This window comes from Stylophora pistillata, chromosome 14 (genome assembly GCF_964205215.1).
Source record: "Stylophora pistillata chromosome 14, jaStyPist1.2, whole genome shotgun sequence".
Taxonomy (NCBI): domain Eukaryota; kingdom Metazoa; phylum Cnidaria; class Anthozoa; order Scleractinia; family Pocilloporidae; genus Stylophora; species Stylophora pistillata.
The window spans coordinates 24289442-24313045 of record NC_142532.1 but is presented as its reverse complement, the minus strand read 5'-3'; the positions used below and the strand labels follow the sequence as shown (position 1 = coordinate 24313045).

Genomic DNA, 23604 nt, shown 5'->3' with positions numbered 1-23604 from the left:
GGTTTTTTTTTTGGTGAGCTAATCTGGACTGCACACTTGCAAATGGTTTTTATGTGCAGTATCTGACTGGGCAGATACTAAATTGTAGCATTCTCTGGAGGTTTTTTTTTTGGTGAGCTAATCTGGACTGCACACTTGCAAATGGTTTTTATGTGCAGTATCTGACTGGGCAGATACTAAATTGTAGCATTCTCTGGAGGTTTTTTTTTTGGTGAGCTAATCTGGACTGCACACTTGCAAATGGTTTTTATGTGCAGTATCTGACTGGGCAGATACTAAATTGTAGCATTCTCTGGAGGTTTTTTTTTTGGTGAGCTAATCTGGACTGCACACTTGCAAATGGTTTTTATGTGCAGTATCTGACTGGGCAGATACTAAATTGTAGCATTCTCTGGAGGTTTTTTTTTTGGTGAGCTAATCTGGACTGCACACTTGCAAATGGTTTTTATGTGCAGTATCTGACTGGGCAGATACTAAATTGTAGCATTCTCTGGAGGTTTTTTTTTCGGTGAGCTAATCTGGACTGCACACTTGCAAATGGTTTTTATGTGCAGTATCTGACTGGGCAGATACTAAATTGTAGCATTCTCTGGAGGTTTTTTTTTTGGTGAGCTAATCTGGACTGCACACTTGCAAATGGTTTTTATGTGCAGTATCTGACTGGGCAGATACTAAATTGTAGCATTCTCTGGAGGTTTTTTTTTGGTGAGCTAATCTGGACTGCACACTTGCAAATGGTTTTTATGTGCAGTATCTGACTGGGCAGATACTAAATTGTAGCATTCTCTGGAGGTTTTTTTTTTTTGGTGAGCTAATCTAGACTGCACACTTGCAAATGGCTTTTATGTGCAGTATCTGACTGGGCAGATACTAAATTGTAGCATTCTCTGGAGGTTTTTTTTTTTTGGTGAGCTAATCTGGACTGCACACTTGCAAATGGTTTTTATGTGCAGTATCTGACTGGGCAGATACTAAATTGTAGCATTCTCTGGAGGTTTTTTTTTTTTGGTGAGCTAATCTGGACTGCACACTTGCAAATGGTTTTTATGTGCAGTATCTGACTGGGCAGATACTAAATTGTAGCATTCTCTGGAGGTTTTTTTTTTTTGGTGAGCTAATCTGGACTGCACACTTGCAAATGGTTTTTATGTGCAGTATCTGACTGGGCAGATACTAAATTGTAGCATTCTCTGGAGGTTTTTTTTTTTTGGTGAGCTAATCTGGACTGCACACTTGCAAATGGTTTTTATGTGCAGTATCTGACTGGGCAGATACTAACTTGTAGCATTCTCTGGAGGTTTTTTTTTTTAAAGACCAGCTATAAAAAACACTAGGTGCAGGCAAAGGTAAACATTTATTTTTGAACAAGACTATGGTGTTTCACTGCTTTGTTGGATTAAAATAGACTGTGCTTCAAACACCAGAAGCCTGCAAAAGTGCAGCTACTTCTGGAGAACATTTCACTTACTTCAAAGCCTATGGAGACACTTGAGACTTGTGAAGCCTTCTGAATGAGATCGTGGAAAGTAACTCAGTAACCCTGAGTTTTGATGATTTACAGTTTACTAGTGGTTTTGGCTGTATTGCGTGATGTTGCAGAATACAAGATAATCTTTGTGGAAAGGCTGCATGAATTGAATCTCAATCAGTTGAATTTCCTTCACAGGCAAGAGGTCTCATGGCTGAAACTCTGGACATGCTTGCACAGAAGGAAAAGTTTCATCTTTCTTGTGAACTTCAGGGCAAGTTGGCATCTAGAGGTTTCACTGATATTATCAGCAGAGGTGCGAATGGCGAGAAAGACATGATTGCAGCACTTTATTGAATAGTTCAATGAAGGGGCATTCACGAGATGATTTTGCACAGTGTTCTGTTGAGTTGACCTGTTCAGAATTCTCTTTTTAGAATTGAAAGAGGTCAAATTTTTTTGGTAAGATGCATGAATTTTTTGATAAAGATTTGTTTATTTTATAATTGTAAAAGCGTTTGACTCTTATTTTTCATACCATCATCACTGACAATGTAATATGTACAAGGTTCATCCTTAAAGTAGCAGATGCCAGCTCAGCAAATAAGAAATAAAGAAAACAAGGTGGCAGTTGAAGTGGGTTCGTTTTTATTTTGTAATGATTTTTAATTCATACTTACCTTGTATGCGGATAACAGGTGCGTTTATACAGTGTATGGATCCTAAGGATGCAGAATCATTTCTGTTGTCTTAGGTACTGTGAGTGAAAATTATTTCATAGGTATAATCTGCCTAAATTTCCTCCATGTACTTTTTGTTTTGAGGTTCAGCTATGTCTTGAAGATAAGAGGAAAGTTTCAACTGAATGCTTGCATTTTTATTGGTTCTTCAGTAACCCTTTCCCTCCCAAGAATGTATTAGTAAATAAATTCTCCATACTGTTTGCTATTCTTTTCCTATAGTGTAACTTTAAAGAATTTGGTATTAGATCAACTAATAATCCCCTCATTGATATGTTTCGTTATTCTCGTTACTCATCTGCTTGATATAATATTGATGTTGTAAGGAGAATTAAGTTCTGTCTCATCACTTATGGGAGTTAAACCAATTTTTTGTGCCTTCCTTTGATTTGCAGCCTGAAATTATTTTAAGTCATTTGAAGTTCCCTCTTTGTCATCTGACTTCATTGAATGAAGAAAGCTTGGTACACATTGCTCGAGTTCTGGACCCATCTCGTCCTTCATTTAGATCCTTGGCAAGTTAAGTGAGACCTCCAAGGCAGAGGTAAGAATTTGTCATTATTTGTAACGACCAAGCTTAATCAGAAATTTAAACTGTATTAACTGTCAGTGTCAAGAGGGAATAACAACTAAAGCCAATAAATAAAAACCTTTGAAGGTGTTTTCAAGGAACTTTCAGATAGGATTAATGATAAATATGACTACTGAACAGATTATGATTTACACTATATATACCATGAATCAGTTGTAATGCATACTACTATCAGATGTTAGCAGTTGTGAAATACAGGTATGAATGGTTTAAGATTGTGATGGTGATGGTGGTTATTGTGGTAATTTGATAAGGGTTTACATTCATAAGGATGTTTCACTTTCATTTAATTTCAGGACTGTATCTGGAAGCTCAATCAGCTCAGTGATTTCTCTTGAAAGTACTGCCAGTTTCAGACAGGTCTGCCTGAGTTATGTTTTTTTTTTCTTCGACAATATATTATTTCATTTATTGTAATTAACTTATCCACACACATCCAACAGAGAATCATTGAAATGTCCAAAGGATGAAACTTTTTTTCAGTGATTATAATGGAAGTTTTAGTGGAAGTGAATGAGAGTTGGCAGGGGGGCACGATAAACTGTTGTTATGAACACTATAAACTAAACTGGAACAAGATAAGGAAGATTCAAAAGATCCATTTATCTTACTTCCTGCAAACTTTTTAAAATAAATGTTGAATTGTTCCTAGGGGAGCAGGGATGGCACAGTGGTGAGAGCACTTGCCCCCCACCACTGTGGCCTGGGTTTGATTCCCGGACTTGGCGTCACATATGGGTTGAGTTTGCTGTTGGTTCTCGTCCTTGCTCTGGGGGTTTCCTCTGGGTCCTCCTGTTTACCTCCCTCTGCAAAAACCAACATTCCAAATTCCAATTCGATTGGAACAGTGGACAAGAAGAGCCACCCAGTAGAATGTCCATTGCTAATTTATTATTTATTATTTATTATTTTTTAATTGTTCACTTTCGGTGATATAGGAGGATCATAAGCAACCTTCCCTGCATGATCTGATTGAGCTGTTTTTATGTTGTCTTTTGGTTTTAAATTATCTCAGAGATGATAAGTTGGATGCTGATGCAAGGTGTGTGTCCCATGTTATTTATCTTCTTTATTAAATTTTTTATAATTTTATATATTGAGGGCTGGGGGATGTCAAAAGTAGAAAGCTGCCGGCAGAAATGGTTAATTTACTTCCATGTTTCAGCTTGCATCTCCAGTTCCTTGAGAGAGATGGCATTTTTTCAAAAAAATTATCCTGGATTAGTTAGGAGCCATCTACCCAAGCCCAGTTTCTTCAAATAAGATGTTGCAGATGTCTTTGAAATTAGGGTTAATAAGAATAATTATGCCTGTAAAAGATTTAATAACTAATTAAAAGGATATTGTAATTGATACTTTTCTCTGTTGTCTGTGTCCAGAGTTGCAGCATTTAAGTGCATTACTGGAGGAGACCAAGCTTCTGAAAATGATCTGGGAAGGAAGAGGGTAATTTCAAGTATTAATAAAAGCTCTCAAATTGTGGTTGATAGTGAAGTACATTCTATGGTACTTTAGATGATCTTCCATTCAGACCATGTAATGATATCATTATCACTGTTTCTGTTCATAATAGGAAAGTACAATGGAGTTCCTGTTCAAGCCTGTCATTTGTCCTATGGCCAACAACACACGGCTGTTGTTAGTTCATCGGGAGATGTTTACACATGGGGAAGATCACAAAAAGGAAGGTACAATGTACAGGCCTCAATTTTTTCAGGTAGGAATTTCACTATTGCTTAAATAGTGCTCTTTACTGCGAGGATCGTACATAAATACGTTTCTACAACCGCGGTTCAAATATATGAGTTTCATATATTCACTGAGTTTGATTTATCATCTTACGGGTTTATGGTGAATTAGTTTGGTGACCTGTTCCCAGTTGGCTTGTTAGCTCAATTGATACAGTGCTGCACTAGTATCGCAGAGGTCAGTGGTTCAAATCCCATGCAGGCCTGAATTTTTTCAGGTGTAATTTTCACTATTGCTTATTAAAATAGTGCTCTTTACTGCGAGGATCATACATAAATACGGTACAATGTGTTGCCAAAAACATCTCTGAAGAATTGAGTGTTATATTTTAGACAAAGAAAGTCTGCCAAATGTTAACTCATCACTGCCTATGTGCTTGTAGTGTCATTATTGAAAAATATTGCTGATCCTATAGCAGCTAGTATGCAGGACACATGTCATATATGTTTATCAACTTTATTGGTCTCATAAGTTATGAATATACAGAAGTAAAAGAAATTTAAAAAAAGGACCAAATAAGATTGCCGAAACAGAAACAAAATCCCATGTGAGGCGCAACCCGAAAACTAAAAAGAAAAAAAATATATATCCGATAAAAAAACTAATGAACTATATGAACTTTGTAATGGGCCTTGCTGATCACCATAGAGTCTCTGTGGCTCCGTGCTAAAGCATCGGAGCACCGAGTCCCAAGGTCTGAGGTTGGATTTGTCATGGGGACTTAAAAATTTTTCTTTCCCCCACACTTGTGACTTAAGATGAAATGTAACATCTTTCTAAGGTTACTGTTACGTAGTTGTAAATTCAGATATAGGTGATCACAGGATTGGACTCCCACTTTTTATAGAGAACAAGATAGATTAAACTTATGATTTCCAATTAATAATGGGATGGTACATTATGTAGGATTTTTTTAATATATCAAATGGAACTAAGATTGTTAGGCTGTGGCACAGGTTGATCAGGAATGTAGCTTCTTTGTCTGGTTGGTATTTGCTGGCCAAACCAGGTCACCTCACACAGTGCATTTTTCTATGCTCTAGAATTTACCAGTTCTGCCTTTATTGCACTGATTAATTAGATCTTGTGGAGTATAAACAAACAATTAATCTTTGAAACCTGACAAGTTCAAGTATTGTCTGTAAGATATTTTCAACCTGTTCAAGTAGGTGCTCAAATTCATGCTCCAGGGTTAAAAGTGATGATGTCACAAGGCGTAGAAAGGGTGTGGGTCCCCATGGGCGCATATGGGCGCACTGGATGTCAATAGGTTAATTAACATGTTGCTAGCTCTCAAGAAGATCAAGATAAGAGGTTTAGCTTATTCACCTCAGCAAGAGAGTTGAAATTTCAAAGTGAGTAGTATGCAGTGGGGCTGAACATTCCTAGCAGAGTTATATACATACATACATACATACTTTATTTTTCATGTAGGTCAGTACAAGAAGGCAGCTAAAAAGCTGATGTGGACTTACAAATTTAAATATATCTACAACAATTTAAATATTAATGTTATCAAACTTAAGAATTATTTACAATGAGTAAGAAAAAAAAAATGAAGAACTGCTTTCATTTTAAGCAGGAACCATTAACCATAATCTCTATTCTGAGTACAATGTGATACAGTTTGATTCATTGATGTGAGGGCAGCTGGCAAGAAGTATGCGTCAGTGATTAATTTGATTATTTTCCCTCACATAGGTGTATTCTTGGGCATCATCAAAGTATGGACAGGTAAGAAATACAACTTTATCAATGCAAATATTATCAGCATCCTTGCAAGATGTTCGTTTTGATTTTAACCCTTTAACTTAACCCCAAAGTCTGACTGTCAATTCTCCCCTCTAACTGCTACACATTTCCTTGTAAATTAGTTACAAGAATTTTACGTTAGATCAAGATAGCAATCTCTACATAAGTTTAAGTATCTCACTACCTGTTAACTGAGTGATAATATATATGGATATTATAGGGACTTGAAGGATAAAAAGGCAGAGCCCTACCTGAATGCCATTTCTAAGGTAGTCGTTTTCAACCTTGATCACAACATCTTTGAATCAGATAATGCATTTAGAAATAATTTCCTGATTCACATGATAATTTTTTTTAACAATGTTGTGTTACGTATGATGTACGATCCTCGCAGTAGATAGCGGTATTTATGCAATAGCGAAAATCAGACCTGAAAAAAATCAGGCCTGTACGGGACTAGAACCACTGACCTCTGCGATACTAGTGCAGCGCTCTACCAATTCAGCTAACAAGCCAACTGGGAGCAAGCCAATAAGTTGGCTGGTAATAAACCCGTGAAAGTGATAAATGAGATAGAATAAATATATGAAGTTCATATATTTTGAACTGCGGTGTTAGATACGTATGATGCACGATCCTGGCAGTAGATAGCGTTATTTATGCAATAGCGCAAATTTTTTTCAGGTCTGATTTTCGCTATTGCATAAATAGCGCTATCTACTGCGAGGATCGTGCATCAGACGTATCTAATACCGCAGTTCAAAATATATGAACTTCATATATTTATTCTATCTCATTTATCACTTTCACGGGTTTATTACGAACCAACTTATCGGCCTGCTCCCAGTTGGCTTGTTAGCTCAATTGGTAGAGCGCTGCACTAGTATTGCAGAGATCAGTGGTTCGAGTCCCGTACAGGCCTGATTTTTTTCAGGTCTGATTTTCGCTATTGCATAAATAGCGCTATCTACTGCAAGGATCGTGCATCATATGTATCTAATACTGCAGTTCAAAATATATGAACTTCATATATTTATTCTATCTCAATGTTGTGTTATTTTGAGGAAAGTTTGGCCAAGGAGACACAAAGCAACAGACAAGGCCTGTCTACATTACCGAGCTATCGGACAACAAATGTATAGCAGTTATGTGTGGACATTATCACTCCATGGCTCTGTGAGCAGATCACCAGGTGTGGTCGTGGGGATGGGGAGTCCATGGACAGTTAGGAGTGGGTAGCATTAAAGATGCACTCCTCCCAACACATGTGCAAGCACTTGATCAGTATCAAGTGACCAAACTAGCTGGTGGGTATTCACACAGTGCAGTACTTACAGCTTAGGTTGGCTTTGGTTTGTTACAAAGTCAATTCAATCTGCACCTGAATACGATAAATCCTATAATAAGCCTTCCCGGGGGAGGGGGGAGCTTATTTATTCCACGGACTTTGGGGGGGGGGGTGGCTTAGAGGGAGGCTTATTAATTTAAAGTGGAAAAACTTAATTTAAAGAGGAAAAACTTCATAAGTATCACTTCTTTTTGAACAAAATGAAACACAGAGTGCTAGTAATATTCTTCAGCACACAAACTGATGGCCATGGTTTACCATGTTTCCCACCTAGTGGGTTTTGTGCCCTGACCAAATATTATATTTTGACCTAAGTTTTACTAAGCTGGGTTATGAGACAAAAGACTGTTGCTATGAAAGAACTTGTTAAGGCCCACATCAAGGAAGAGCCATACACTTGAATAAGCCATTTTTGTTACATTAAAAATTCAAACTTGGTTCAGAGGCTAGGGGGGAAAAGAAACAAAAGATATCACATAGAGGTTGGACAATGAATGATTAATTGCTTTTGGTTGATTCGTCCTAGCCTGAGAGTCATGTTAGAATTTTAATATATGAACAGTGGCCTCACCTATTTATTACTGGAAATAGAAGAGGCAATGTTTTCCAACCCTGTTTAAATCATTTCTTTTTTCAAGGACAAATCCTCACATTTGGAGGAGGTATGAAAATACAGTCAAGCAGTTCACAGAAATTTCCTTTAATTTGTAATTTTGTTTCAAATTGGTTTGTATTGTGGTCATTTTGGAAACGTACAGGCTGCAAGGCATTTTTTAGAAATTTGAACTTTGGAGATTAACAGGGGAAGGGCAATCGGGCAAAACCCTGTGTTGAATTTTAAGCAGTGTTATAATTCGATACTCTCCCAGTGATAAGCTAGTATTATTGGATCTCAGATTTAATTTATGGTTTAGGCTGAATATAAAATACAAATCCATGTAGTTGGACACTTTTTGTCTCTACGTACATTGTGCTCTCCAGAACTACCTGGCTCATGTTAATCCCTTAATGATGTTTAGGTTAGTTGTCTCTGATTTTGTAAAGACATTTAGGTATGTATCTTGTGGTGTTTGTTTTACTTAGGACTGTATGGTCAGTTAGGACTGGGAAACAATAGTAAGCAGACACTTCCAGTGCTTGTACGGACTTTAAAGAATGAGAAACTTTACTTAATTTGTTGTGGATCATTTGAAAGTGTAAGTAATTTAGCCAAATTTTCTTACTTTATATTTTAGTCTTTGCACCACTGTTGATACTTTCTTAAGGTGAGGAAAACATTTCTATTGTGCCCCATGCTCATGGTGACCATTCTTCTTGTGGCGACTGGTGTGGCTACTTAAAAAGTCCTGCGTCCTACAAACACAGAGGCCTTCCCCATGGCAAGGATCTGATGGACAAAAGGTTGAGGCAGTCACTGGAAAAGATCATAGTAGTAAGTACAGTGTACATGTATGCTGGCACAGCTCGCTCCTCACAAATTCCCAATGCCAACCATTTTACCTGTAGAGGAACACAACTCTTAGAAAATAGTGTTAGTGCTTATGATTGTATTCTAAATTAAATTAATAACTGCAAGGGATAACACTATAAGTGTTAGAGGACTATCAACCTCTTTTTCCGTTTCACAAGCTTTAAGAGATACCAAATTGTAGTGAATAAAAACCATTTGCTTCTTCAATTTAGGTTTATGCTTCAAATGCCAAGAAGCTAGCTCCCCTTGGGTCGAGCCAGGCAATTCTTTAAAGTTTGCAAAGAAAATGGACAAGAAAATACTAATTTTGAAACAGAAACAGAAAACAAGAGAGTACAAGAAGAAAAGAATTGAGAAGAAAGCGAAGCAGTTGAAAAAGACAAAACAGCTTGAGAACAGAGAAGGACAACAGTATAGTTCTGGAATGGGCTTTGATGGACATGATGCTGCTCAGAAAATTTCAGCACCACCTGCAGCCTCAAAGATTGAAAAAGTATCGTTAACCAAAGACTATCATCAAATCATATTTGATTTGGAAACATCTGGAAGGGGTAATTAGCTTTGCAGGGTGAAGTTTGGCAAAAAAGTAACAAAGTGAATACAAGGCTGTGCTCTAAGGAAAATTGAATGGAGCCCAGTGCTCTGAAACTGTGAAATCTAGGGTGCCCAGCATATGCTTTGTATAAAAAAAAAAACTAAAATTTCCGAGTCACCCAAGTGGAAAAGTAAGGCGCCAGGGGCCACTGGGCGCTGTTAGAGCACAGCCTTGGAATATAACCATGTTTGTCCCAGCAGGGTGTTTTGGAATTGCACATTAGAGAATAATTATATTTAATCATGGAATTGTTTTGCTATTTTGCTAGATTGCTGAATACTCGTCCTGCTAATTTGCATCCCATAGATTCCTTTGTTTTATCATGCCTTGTTCTTAAAGAAAATAGGTCAGATGCAAATTAGCAGGACAGGTGTTCAGAAATCACTCCTATTTTTATTTTAGATATACCCTGCATAGATGCACTAAGCCTTTTTATTACATTTTTCTTTGTAATATCTTTGTAAAGTATTAATTGGATTACAATATCTTAAAACAGGTAATGATGCTGAAATCCTACAAATTGCAGCAACAGATGGTAATGATGAGTTCTCTATTTATATCAAGCCTCGTAATGTACTATCAGCAGAAGCATCTGCTGTGAACAAACTCACCTTCCAAAGAGCAATACTGTTTTATGATGGGAAGCCAATAACTGATGCTGTTGCAATTGATGTGGCACTGAAGACCTTCATTGAGTGGCTCAAATCAAGAATGCCTTGCATTTTAGTAGCACACAATTGCAAATCCTTTGATGCCAGGTTCTTGGTGCAAGCAGCAGAGAAAAATGGAGTCATGGATGACTTAGTTAAAACAGTTTCTGGCTTTACAGACCCTCTTTCAGCATTCAGGGAATTGCTTCCTGAAAGGAAATCCTAAAGCCAAGAAAACCTGGTACAAGGTCTTCTGGGTAAATCCTATGAAGCTCACAATGCTCTTGCAGATGTGCAAACACTTTACCAGCTGGTGAACAAGTTTCTAAATGTCAAACTGCTACAAAAGCACAGCTTCAAAGTTTCATGGGTGGCATCCTATCAGAAGCTCCTAAAAGAAAAGAAACTTCTGGTTAATACCCTGCAGCCATTAGTTAGAGAGAAGTACATTTCAGCCTCAATGGCCATTAAGTGTGCAAGCTCAGGTTTGGGTCTCCCTCACCCGAGAGTGGTATACCAAAGAGGCAAGGAAGAAGGGGTGAAGCAAGTTCTGATGGAGAGGTTTGACAACAAACCCAGAGTCTCCTCAAACAAGCGGGTGCTGGTGCAAATATGTCAGTACTTTACAGATACTGCAAATTAAGATTGTGATTTGTGCAATTAATGTTTTGAAATAATTTTTGCACGGTATGTAGTAGTCAGAATGAGGACCAGTGAGACATTGGAGTGTGGTTCTGAAGTATAAAAAGCAAATTTTAAAGTGCAGTTCGTATTTTTCAGAGTATACTACATTGTACTGTATATATCACTCCTGTTAGAGTGATGGGTGAAGAATTCACATTTTGCTGTGTATGGAAACCAAACAAGACAACATACAAAGAATACAAAGAATTTGGGTTGTCTGTCTAGCATGGGGTCCTTGACTCCTTTAAGGACTATCCCTATGGCATTTTTTTTTCTCCTTTTTCTCTCTCTTTTGTTTACTATGTTGCCATTAAATTGATAAATATAAATATAAATACGAATCAACAGTCTTTTCTTCAAGTTTTTTGTCAAACCTTTATTGCCCAAGCAAAACAAATCGAACCCTAGCTCACTGGAATTAACAAAACGCCAGCGCTACGAAATTGTTTCAACTATATGCTTATAACTTCAAAATCTCATCAAATCTTGACTTACCTCATTTTTTATTATTTTTTCACCCTTTCCAAGTATGAATTTCTGTGTTGGTGACATCAAACACATAAAAACAACCGAAAAGAAGCTTATTATCGAGTGCATACTTCGAGCACGATGGACACCATTTTGTCTCGTCCCAGTCCCCACCGTGCAAATTCTTCATCCTGACTACGATCTGAAAACCATGTCCACCTTTTACGGCAGTTTGTGAGGAAACAAGCACGGTGACACCCGATTTTTTTTTTCAGGTTTTTGCTATGAACAATCTAATAAAGAACATATTTGAAGAATAAAAGAAGTTTGACGGTAGAACATGTTTTTTTTTTCGAAAATAGTTCCGTACTTTGTGTATTTTGGCCAAGGCGAGGACTTCAAGCTAACCACGAAACTGTCCGAAAAAGGGCAAAATCCCCACAACCGAGCAATCAAAAACAGCTAAAATGAAGCAATACCGCTTATTTTGATAAAGGAACCTTCAATTTCAAAATAAAATTTTGTTTCTTTCAAGTAACCAAGGCTAAATTCAGTTGGAAGGTGATTCGAATTTTTAACGCACAACCAATAAAAATAGCCCATTTTATTAGCCTGCCGACGCATAAACAAGCACGGTGACCCCATTTTTTTTTTACATTTTTTTAATGTTTATATCATGAATGTTAATCATACCAAGTTTCAAAAAACGTTTGATAGTAGAGCAATTTCAAGGGAATTACCTTAAGGGGATTCCCTTGTTTTGCACTGCGCAACCTTTTCTGCGCATAACATTGCGACATCCAAGATTGCGGCCCTTCTTCATGCTAGCGTGAGAAAAACAAACAAGGGCCGCTTTTGCAGAGCGAAAGCTTTTATTTGCAATAAGAATGCCGCAAATCGGCTGAGAGCTTCTGGTAATGCTCTGGTAAGACAAGAAAATGAAAAGAATGTGCGTGATCCGGAAGTCTGCAGTGGATTTCCACTTCGCGGCCGTCGAGTTGTGGAATTCAATGTCCCCCTGTGAGGCAGCTCTACAGCTCTTCGACTGCATAAAAGAACCGGTGTCTGGGTTAGGATCACTACTGTACATATCCTCTTCAAACTCTGAGTGTGGAGAGACAAATACCTGTCGTACAAACAAGACCCACCGTAGCACCGGAACAACGCGAGGGAGACCAATCTTTGATGTAAACACGAAGTTCGCTGCAGGTTTATTTACATTAAACGTGGCTAAAAATCTTGTTTTCCACCATTACAGCATCCATTCAACATCTAGCCAATTTGTTAATAAGTTGAATCGAAATATTTACAGGGATGCTACACGCAGGCATAGATCCTACCCACGTAAACGAGTAGTTATCATCCATCAATATACCATCACTTGGAGAGTCCACGCTGAAGGCTCGCGAGAGGGAAGTGGGGCTCCAAGTTGAAAAGTTGGCCAAGGAATCATGTCTGAAAAGTTTGGAAAGCGAAAGAAACATGTGGAAAGATGATAGTGAAAAGGAAAATGTGGAGATAGGAGCGTCATATGACATGGGATGGCAAAAAAGGGGAAAAGCCCACAACAGCCTGAGAGGTACACTGCAAATTCAACGTCTGAAAGAATTAAAAAGGGTGCATTTGGTTATGCATTTTCTTAGAAAGCTGCTGTTTTTTTCTCTGGATTGTTCTTTAGCTTACTGACAGTTTTGGTGTCAGCCAATGGTCAAAGTTAATGAACTAAATAATTAATAAATAAATAAAATATATCCTTACTTTCACCACTAGGTGTTGGCTCCATGGTTGGCCTAAAAACTGGCAAGGTGATTTGCTATGGTTCAAGGTCAAAGAAGTAATGTATAGAAATATATTTTGTCTACTAGCACCTTGTTGTAAACAACAAGAGCGATGTTTTTTTTTTTCAATTTGACCAAAAAAGTACAGAATCATTCAACATATGACAGCACCCATATTTGTCTCCTCTTGAAAGTGTTACCCAGGACCTTTACTCATAATGTCTTTTGTAAAGGTGTGCAACAAGTGAAACTGCCAACAGACAGTCGAAAAACTCTCGCATGCACAACTGCAGGCTCAACTGGGAAGGCTCGTCAAAAGCTATGGAAGCTGATGTTTGTGTTGATCTAGTCAAAAGGTAATTACTAACCAGGTAAGTAATAATAAAAAAAAAAAATAAAATAACAATTATAATAATAGTTGTTAACATGTCAAATTCACAGCTCTATTGCTGCAAAGAGAGACTTGTGGAATCTACCTCAACTGGTAGAGCGCTGCACTAGTATCGCAGAGGTCAGTGGTTCGAGTCCCGTACAGGCCTGATTTTCTTTTTCAGGTCTGATTTTCGCTATTGCATAAATAGCGCTATCTACTGCGAGGATCGCACATCATACGTATCTAATACCGCAGTGCAAAATATATGAACTTCATATATTCATTGCATCTTATATGCTTATAACTTCAAAATCTCATTAAATCTTGAATTACCCCATTCTATGTTATTTTTTCACCCTTTCCAAGTATGAATTTCCGTTTTAGTGATATCAAACACATAAAAACAACCGAAAATAAGCGTAATATCGAGTGCATACTTCGACATCTGATGCCCGATATATTCTGTACGATTTCGTTCTTTGAGCGTGTGACGCCGTCACAGCCGTCACAGCCGTCACAGCCGTCACAGCCGTCACAACAGAGGGTAGACTGGGCTTGACTCACTCGTCAGACTGTTAAGGATACTCAAACGATTGACTGAACTTGACTCATTCATCAGACTGACTTTTAAGGATACTCAAAGGATTCATTTAGCCTAAGTCGAATTTGTTTACGAAGTACTTTGATTTCTTTGTTGCGAATTTTTTTAGTTACGGATGTGGTTACGTTGTGCGCGTATAAAAGCCTCGTTTAGCGTCGCTTTAGCTATTGTATGATTGTATTTCACCTGGATTTGGCTGGGTTGCACGAAAAATATATCTGGCATGGTATAAATCCACGGATGGGATGGCATTTGTCCGGAGAAGAAAGGAGTGCTGTTGAAGTTTCGGATGTGTGTTTTGTGGACAAGTCTCTTTTAAAATGGCAAATTTCCTTTGCGTAAGTTCTTGTTGAATGTTTCCGGAAATTTTGTTATAATTCCTTTTTGCACATAGAGCCGTTTAATACTGTTGAATTGCCAGTCAATAGTCGTTTAAATTTTCGCGAGCATTAGCGTGACCCCGCGTGAAACTGAATTAAATCTCGAAATGTACACCTCTGTTCGTTACCATCTAAATGTACAGCCGGTTAACCATTTGTTCGTTACCTTGTTTTTGTGAACGTAAGTCTTTCTCTATAATCTGTTATTTATTATTGTTTTTGTTGATAATTATTGGACACAACTCCTTTTAGTTGACTTTGTTTTTTAATTTGGAAGTTGTCGTTCTTAGGTCTCGTTTAGTGGCTTTGCAGTCGCCTTTAACGAAGTCCATGGACTTAATTCAGGTAAGTGGTACCATTCCAGTATGGGGCCCATGAATATAAATAAAAGCAATTATTTCCAAAAGGTAACTGTTATTTTTCGTCCTGTCGAGTTTGGAGTTTACAGCTACTCTATAATTTGAGCAGGTCGAGGGGACGCGAAGGTAGGTGGCGCATTACGGCTATTGGAATATAGTTTAAATTTTATTTGTATATAAGGCCCAAATCGGCCATTTCTTTCCATAATTAAGGTCGAGTGATAAAGCTATCTTTCAAATGTAAACTTTATTTGGCCTCTTTTATTTGTGATTTAAATTCTCTCCTAAATATCTCATTAATTTCTCGCAGTTGTGTCGGCCACCCTGCAGATGGCCACCAAAACTAAAAGGCGCTCATAGTTTTCGTGAAGATAATGAATGTAAAGTACTTGAATTAATTAGCATTAGAAAAAGCCCCGCTTGACTACATTAAGGGAAAAACTAGGTGATCAAAAGCTTCTTTTTCTAACGTGGGCTTTTAAAGATAATTTGAAACCACAATGAGTGGTAATAACGCGTTGTTTATTCGCAATCTTGCTCACTGTCCTCACTCTTGTGGTCGAGAACTGCTCCCGGTGGACGAAGCCCCTATGACTGCACTTGTTAAAGAGGAAAACTAGTTCTGCAAATACAAGTTTACACATTTGTATTTTGAAATATCACTTGTGGTGTTTATCCCTGCAGTTACCACGTACAATTCGTGCTATTATTTGTTTAATACACTACAATCCTCGGGGGGCCAAGTTGAATTCCTGGGCGAATTTGGTGTACTGTTGTACCCTCCTTCAGGCGTTACTTGGCAAAACCATTGCACTTCGGCTTTGTTAAGTATAGTTGTTTGGCCATTGCACTGACCGTGGCCGAGGACGCCCTATAAAAAAAGCAAAAAAAAGGAAACCGACTAATACTGAAAAGAATATGAATCTAGCAGCCATTTCGGGTCTATAGTTTCGTTTTAGATCCAAAATTCAAGAAGGAAGCTTTTTGTATCTTTATTTTGTAAATCCTTTGTAAAAATTAAGATGTGTTTCTTCTCCTCAGGATTAAGTGAGAAAAGAGTGACAAATGCTTTCTGGAATGGAGAGCTGGAAGCTGAACTAAGAGAAAGAAAGGCACTTGACATGTTGTGGATGATGTTTGTTGATGCTGACAGAGAGGCAATCATGGCTCACATTGACAAGCTTAGAGCCCAGGCAAATTATTCACATCCTCGTGGAGACTGCACTGAAGACTGTAATGCTAGAGGTGATGAATGGCAATGTAAACTGTTCCCTCTTTTTGCAGTTGTTTTTTCCCCAAACCTTCATTTTGCATGAAATGTAGTTTCCTATTAATGCTGAAACCAGAGGAGCCAATAGCAGATTGGATTGGAGGATTTTCTAAGTCATTTATAAATACAATCTGTGATTAGGAATGACTCTTTCATTATTATTTTGAAAGGATGTGGTAAGCTTTGGGTTGCAGACAGGTAGTGGAAGTTGATGTTCGCACATTGTATGATGAAGAGAAAGGTGCAAGCCCTAATGTTTATTTTCTGATTCATATCATTAAGAGTTGAAATCCTTGTTTTCACTCATCCACCTTCAATATTTTTGAGAAAGGTCAACAAAAAGTGTTTTACATTACTCTCTGGGGATTTGATTATCATATTTTTTTTCTCTTCTTTAAGCTTTTTCACTTTTCTTTTAAAAGAAAATACATCACATTCATAGTTTAAAATTTGTTGTAAATTACTATGTTCACTTTCTTATTGAACTGCATTTGTTTTGTTGCTATTTAAAAATAACAATAAATTTCATAGATGCATAAAATTTTGAAGGACCAGTGTGAAAAAAATCTGATGGGGTCAGGGTTTGGATGAATCAGTTTGGACTCTAATGGATTCTGATATTATGAATGTGCTTCCACTGAATGTGATTTCAGTTATGTTCGCTATGGAGCCCTTATATTTGAGAATGGCACACTTTTTAAAACATTTGACAATTTAATAATAATCATTTGGTCATTACTGTCGAATCTCCTTTTTTTTTAACATTTTTTCATTAGAATGTTATCAATGGACTTCCCCTGGTAAATTATCCTGATGTCTGCACTGCTGCCCATGTCCATGGAATGGCATTTTGCCAGGAACATTAAGATTTTCTTTCCTCCAGGCATCCAAGTATTCCTTCTGATATTAGAGGCTTTTTAAAACATTGTGGTGTTTTAGGATGCAAGTGGTGTTGAAGGTAAGTGGTGATTTACATTTGGATGTTTACGATTCATTTCTTCATGTCATCAACTTCGCATGAAGGATGAATAGATGTTCCTTAATTTTCTTGTGCAACCATTTTCATCTTTTCCTGCTATACCAAATGAAAAATCAAAAATATGTTTCGATAAAAGATCCGACATGTTACCCTTTTGATATGTGGGTTGCCAGACAGTGCAAATAATTGCACTTGCGAACTGATAGAAGAGGTTGAGTATCAGATGACTCAAGTTGAAGGTTTCCCAAAGTATTTGTGTGAGCAATCTTCTTAGCTAGAGGGTCATGTTGATATTGGTCAGTACATGTTGTTTCACTCATGTCTGGTAATTGCTGTATGCAATTTCAATTCTGGGCAGTGCTTTTTAGCACTACTTCCTTCCAGTTAAAATGCGAGCACTCACTTATTCATATACTTATTCGTATTTTTTACTTCTCAGTTGCCGACAATATCACCCTAACCACTGATGAAACTAAAAAGGTAGAATCTGTGGTAGACTCCATTTTGGATACTGCAAGTACACCTGTAGGTCAATCAGCAGTGTTATCCCAAGGTAAACCTATCCCCTAGGCCCTCCATAAGTTTGCCTATTCATTTCCAATTGTGCATATTTAACTTTTTGTACAGCTGAAATGTTTCTGAAATTGTAAAGGCATCACCCATGACAAGTTTGAAAGCAATGCAGCTTTAATTGAAAAAATTTTGTTTTTAGTGTGTCGTTTTTAAGTGCACGACTCCTGTTATCTTTGACTTCTCCCTGAGCCTGTTGATGTCAAACATATTCCACATTGTAGGTTAAGGGCTGCATAATGGTTTTGAAATCGTATAAATAGGTTTGCCTTTTTATGATATGCTACCATACCATGTTTCATTAGCTTTTAGTTACATTTGAAGTGCCAAAAGAAAAAAAACTCATTTTTTCTTGCTCACACAACAGGAAATGAAGAGATTTTATCTCAACCTACCTCGGCTGCATTACTAGCTGACTGTGCAGAGGAAACACCAACATCTTGTAATAAAGAAACTGGGGAAAAAAAACGCCTGCAGAAATGGTCCCGTGGACATTTTTTTATTGTTCGAGGCAGTGGATTTATTGACAAATGGAATCCCCTTTTCCGGTATGTGAACCTTGGTTAATCTTCTTTCACTATATATATAGCTGTTTTGAAATGTTGCACTTTCCGCTTACATATATATGTATGATTTGAGTCATGTTTCCCCGGACAATTTTCTTTTTAATGATAATATCACCTTTTGCAGGTGCAGATCGATTGTCAAGTTAAAGATAAATAGACACAAACAGTATCACATTAAAAATGTTGCTACTGCTTTGACTTAATTTGCAGAGTTGATTTGATTCATCTTTGAGCCAGTCAAGCAGAGTTTGCATTTTATGTACTTTAACTCAGGTGTACATTTCTCTTACCTGTACTTATACAGTTAAACATGTAAAATTGGACCTCAGTGTAGGTTTAGCCATGCCTATGATTATTGAAATGAGTCATGAGAATTTTGTTATCTAATATGCTAGACTCTCCATTAAGTTAAACCAGAGGTATCAATTTTATTTAATGTTTTCTTATGAAGGGTTATATATTTATTTCATGCCAACAGGTCGGAGAGTCCATCACAAGCATTTTTGATAATAATTAATTGGCTCTTAATCGTTTTGAAGGCCTTATCACCATCTTCTTGGGGTGATATATACTTGGCATACAACATGTGTCATGTTGATGGCATGAAAGCTGCGTCCAAACCATTGCCACTTAACCACCACCATTTGACAAAATGTGGTCTGGAATAAACAAACTCATAGATAGTTTGCACCTCAAGAACTATAGAGATCCACAGTGCAAGACAAAGTACAATCCAGCCCAACTGAAGGAGGAGTTACCAAATGTTAACACTATGGCAGCAGAGCAGACCTTTGTTTGGCTTTCCCGTTTCTGTAATCATATGTGATTCAACATGTATATTCACTTCTATATTATGCAAACCTCATTACACTTTGCCTTTTCCTTAAAACATGTCTTTTGACAACCAGTTTAATAAGAAAGCTCTGTAAAGATGAGGCAAATTGAAAGCTAATGAAGGAACCAAATTACTATATTGCTAATAGCCCAGTTTCCCTTCATTCTCAAACATGACAAACAGTAATTATCAATAGATAGTTAGGAGAAAAGGTTGTGTGGATGAATGAAGTAATCATGCAAGAGAAAAGAATGCCTTAATCTACTTGTTCTGTGGTAATTTAGAGATAATTTTGGTGAATTGGTATGTGATCGGTATTCACGGGTTTAAAGTGCAATCTTGAGATAAATCCATCTCTCTTATCCCCTTCCACTGCACTCACCATGGATCCTCTTTTGGGACTCTCGTCAACTTTAGACACTTCAAGTGGAAGAACCTGTTTCCTGGACACTGTTGGGAAGGAGCAGTGCACCAAATAATCAAATAGTTTTGGTGGCAATGATTCTTATTATTACTCAGCTCGCGTTTCTACGTAGCTGCCACTTTGCTTAGTATCTGCATGTTATGACCTTGCCTGATTTAACTATGAATCCCACTTGCCATTGTGTGGAAAACAACATTTATTGTCATCATTTATTGTAGACTCATTTCTGCTTTTATATTCCAAATAATGAATATCAGACAAGAAGTTCTGTTAAAGACGAATTGATGTTAAATATTTATTCTTACTTAGATAATGCCATGTACTACTTATGCAAGTACCTAATAAAGTTGTTATTGTTGTTGTATAAAATTTCATCAAAATATTATTCCTTATGATGTCATTTTTCTCCTGCACTAATGACTTTTTATCCGTGTTTTTACAGTTTAGTTAGGGGACCTTTCATAGGTATAGCCTCGCGGTTCACTTTTTCAAATCTGTTGCGTGTATCATAGGTTTGAGCAGATATGTAGTTGAATAAAATGTTATTAATATCCGACAGTTTTAAAAAGTTATGTTTGCCATAAGATCATACAAAGACTGGGGACTGGGGCGATAAACATAACCCAGGCTGCACGTAGGATTAAAATCTTCCTAAACTTTGAGAGCGTAAATAAAGAAATAAATAAAAAACATGAAATAATAAAATACGTCTATATATAAATATTATGTGGCAGTTAAAACGTCTGGATGCCAGAACTCATATACACGAAAGCTGGGCGCCTAGGACGTGGCCAGCTAACAAGTTTAGAATTTACATATGTACCCCCCCCCCCCCAAAAAAAGAAAAACTTATACAAAATGATAAAAAAAAACTTCTAAAAAAAAAAGCCCTAGTGGCTAGTTCCTAATGTCTTAAAAACTCAACAAAATAACATATGGCTAAGATGAAGTCTTCAACTCATGACTTTCAAAGATCTTGAGTGAACTGCTGACTACAGACTTCTGCATTCTACCTAACACTGCTGTACTCCTTTCTGATCCAACAAGCTCCCTGACGCTCTTCTTGAGGTCTTTCGAGTACCCTCCCAGGATATCGATGATTATGTTGTACTGAACGATATTAAAACCCGGGTACTGTCTCTTGAGCTCTAGAAGAAGTGGGGCGTACTTCATGATCTTCTCCTCGTCTTTGTGGTCCATGGGCAGCTCATCTCCAGTAGTGTTACCGTCTTGCGCGCCTTGTCCACTAATTATATTGATAATAATATATTGTTATTATCATTATTATTATTATTAATATTATTATTATAAAAGTTTCGATAGCTTTTTATCTTACGTGAAAAAATTGTCCGTTAATGCAACAAAATGGAGTCGCTTGTTGGTCAGGACCCACGCTCGTTAGTCTTTATAGCGGAGCTCGCAGCGAAGCACGTCATCATAAAAATGGTAGTAACATATAAAGCCGAAAAATTGTGACTTATAACTGTACGGACGTCTGTACAAGGTGTTACTTGCATATTAGTTCGATTTGAAAAGTTGATTTCGACCTAAAAGTTAACGAGCCTTTCGAGAAAACGAGCCGCTGGAAGCTTTATCAAATTTTTAGAACTTGCGTGGCTTAATCAAAGTGGGTGCTTATTTGAAGAGGGTTAGGGTGAGGAATGTTGGGAGCTTATTCCAGTGATAAAGGACTAATCGAGGGTGCCGACTGTCACAACCAAATACTGTCACGATTAAACAATATTGTAAAAGAACTTAGTCTTTTCTTCACAATTATTCTTGTCAACTTCTAAGCTACTCTAAAGGGCTATAGGATAAGTCATGGTACTGATAAAGGATAAATTTCGACATGTTACAACCTGTCAAGGTGTGTAAAGTCCTTACGACTTAATATATCGATCTAGCCACGCCTAAAAGTGGAGCTCGCAGTTTTATTATTTTGTGTACGTCTCAAAGGCACAATTCCTGTCTTATATACTGGGTAACTGTATTTTCTGTAGAAGATTTGCGTATGGCTTTCAGCTTAATATTTTTCTATCTCTACGGGTGTTTGTGCGTGTGTCTAGTTGTTTTTTTCATAATAATAATGATACTAATAATAATTTAAACATATTTATACAGGATTGCTGCTTCAATTTAGGAAATAAAACTGCTATCAATGCGGGTCCTGTTACAAAAAATAAATAGAAATCAATTTAGAGTAAATTATAAAATAGTTACAATAAACGAAAGTAAATTCGTTTATTGTAACTTTTTTTTTCAACAAAAGTATTATGGAAACGTAATAACATGCTTTAAATAAATTTATCAAAAAGAAAAAAAAATATGTACAACATGTACATTGACCTTTTAGGTCCGAATCCTACCATAAGAAAAAATAAAGTGGAAGAAAACTCGCAAGTTGCAAGTTTCGCAAATTTTTTGGAAGACCAGCTCCGGCAAATTTTGGCCGAAAGAAACTCAAACATTTCATCTTGACACAATTCATTCAGCTTCGATTTTCTCCAGTATCCCAGTTTATTTTTAGCTTTTCGTTCAAAGATATCGGTTAACTGGCTTGTGACGATCTGTGACAGTGTGTAACGGCCAGTTACTGCTTGTGACACCTTGTTACGGCTTGTTACTGTGTAGAGTGGCTTGTGACGATCTGTGACGGTGTGTAACGGCCAGTTACTACTTGTGACGGCTTGTTACTGTGTGCAGTAAATAGTTTGAACCCGGCGGTAACATGTGAAGGTGTAGTCTGATCGTCCGGGTGAGTGTAGTCCTGAGAAGGACTGTTGTTGGTGGCAGTGACTGACATTTCGACAACCTGTGCAGAAGTCATCATCAGAGTCAAGTGAGTGATTGTTGGCAGTAGAACAATCGTTCACTTGACTCTGATGATGACTTCCGCACAGGTTGTCGAAATGTCAGTCTCTGCCACCGACAACAGTCCTTCTCAGGACTACACTCACCCGGACGATCAGACTACACCTTCACTTGTTACTGTGTGTACCGGCTTGTGACGATCTGTGATGGTGTGTAACGGCCAGTTACTCCTTGTGACGGCTTGTTACTGTGTGTACTGGCTTGTGATGATCTGTTACGGTGTGTAACGGCCAGTTACTCCTTGTGACGGCTTGTTACTGTGTGTACTCGCTTGTGACGATCTGTGACAGTGTGTAACGGCCAGTTACTCCTTGTGATGGCTTGTTACTGTGTGTACTGGCTTGTGACGATCTGTGACGGTGTGTAACGGCCGGTTACTCCTTGTGACGGCTTGTTACGGCCTGTTACTGTGTGTACTGGCTTGTGACGATCTGTGACGGTGTGTAACGGCCAGTTACTCCTTGTGACGGCTTGTTACGCCTTGTTACTGTGTGCACTGGCTTGTGACGATCTGTTACGGTGTGTAACGACCAGTTACTACTCGTGACGGCTTGTTACGCCTTGTTACTGTGTGTAGTGGCTTGTGACGATCTGTGACGGTGTGCAACGGCCAGTTACTACTCGTGACGGCTTGTTACACCTACACCTGTTACATCATCAGAGTCAAGTGAGTGATTGTTGTCAGTAGAATGTTCTTACATTCTACTGACAACAATCACTCACTTGACTCTGATGATGACTTCCGCACAGGTTGTCGAAACGTCAGTCACTGCCACCGACAACAGTCCTTCTCAGGACTACACTCACCCGGACGATCAGACTACACCTTCACATGTTACCCCCGGGTTGAAACCATTTACTGCAGTAATAGTAAAGTTTTCAGAGTTATGATTAGGGTATGATGAATACTCTGTTTTCAGCTGGCTATCACGGAAGACCAGAAAATTTTCAACGTGGAAAGAAGTCCACACTTCTTTAGATATTGCATGGTGAGTGGGAAATTTTTGGTTGGTATTTGCTGGCTAAACCAGGTCGACTCACCCAGTGCATTTTTCTATACTCTAGAACTTACCAGTTCTGC

At 37.8% G+C, this 23604-nt stretch overlaps 3 long non-coding RNA genes and 2 pseudogenes across 8 annotated transcripts in view; 4 read left to right on the top strand and 1 right to left on the bottom strand.

Annotated features, from left to right (window-relative positions):
- Positions 1-1684: 1684 nt before the first annotated feature.
- LOC148717157 (uncharacterized) lies at positions 1685-4251 on the top strand. 3 transcript variants are annotated; one of them, XR_015995177.1, is made up of 6 exons: positions 1685-1930; positions 2037-2108; positions 2604-2752; positions 3097-3160; positions 3739-3842; positions 4180-4251. It is a non-coding gene; the product is annotated as an uncharacterized LOC148717157 (long non-coding RNA). The 3 variants fall into 3 exon arrangements; XR_015995178.1 differs by lacking the exon at positions 2037-2108 and having other exon boundaries at positions 1689-1930; XR_015995176.1 differs by having other exon boundaries at positions 1689-2108.
- A 3515-nt stretch (positions 4252-7766) lies between these two features.
- On the bottom strand, positions 7767-10463 carry LOC148717156 (uncharacterized). The gene is made up of 2 exons (XR_015995179.1): positions 10327-10463; positions 7767-9149 (listed from the first exon to the last, which is right to left on the bottom strand). It is a non-coding gene; the product is annotated as an uncharacterized LOC148717156 (long non-coding RNA).
- On the top strand, positions 8943-11409 carry LOC148717155 (maternal protein exuperantia-like; annotated as a pseudogene). Its single transcript, XR_015995172.1, has 3 exons — positions 8943-9081; positions 9333-9671; positions 10212-11409. The product of XR_015995172.1 is annotated as a maternal protein exuperantia-like (transcript).
- Positions 11410-13683: 2274 nt separating this feature from the next.
- Positions 13684-20208, top strand: LOC148717154 (uncharacterized; annotated as a pseudogene). The gene is made up of 5 exons (XR_015995445.1): positions 13684-14607; positions 14940-14994; positions 16050-16253; positions 18195-18375; positions 18872-20208. The product of XR_015995445.1 is annotated as an uncharacterized LOC148717154 (transcript).
- A 3055-nt stretch (positions 20209-23263) lies between these two features.
- Positions 23264-23604, top strand: part of LOC148717153 (uncharacterized) — a 1531-nt gene continuing 1190 nt past the window's right edge. Inside the window, exon 1 of one of the 2 annotated variants that reach the window (XR_015995121.1) lies at positions 23264-23512. This is a non-coding gene — a long non-coding RNA (uncharacterized LOC148717153). The remainder of the gene's footprint in view (positions 23513-23604) is intronic. The other variant, XR_015995120.1, reaches the window with a different exon arrangement.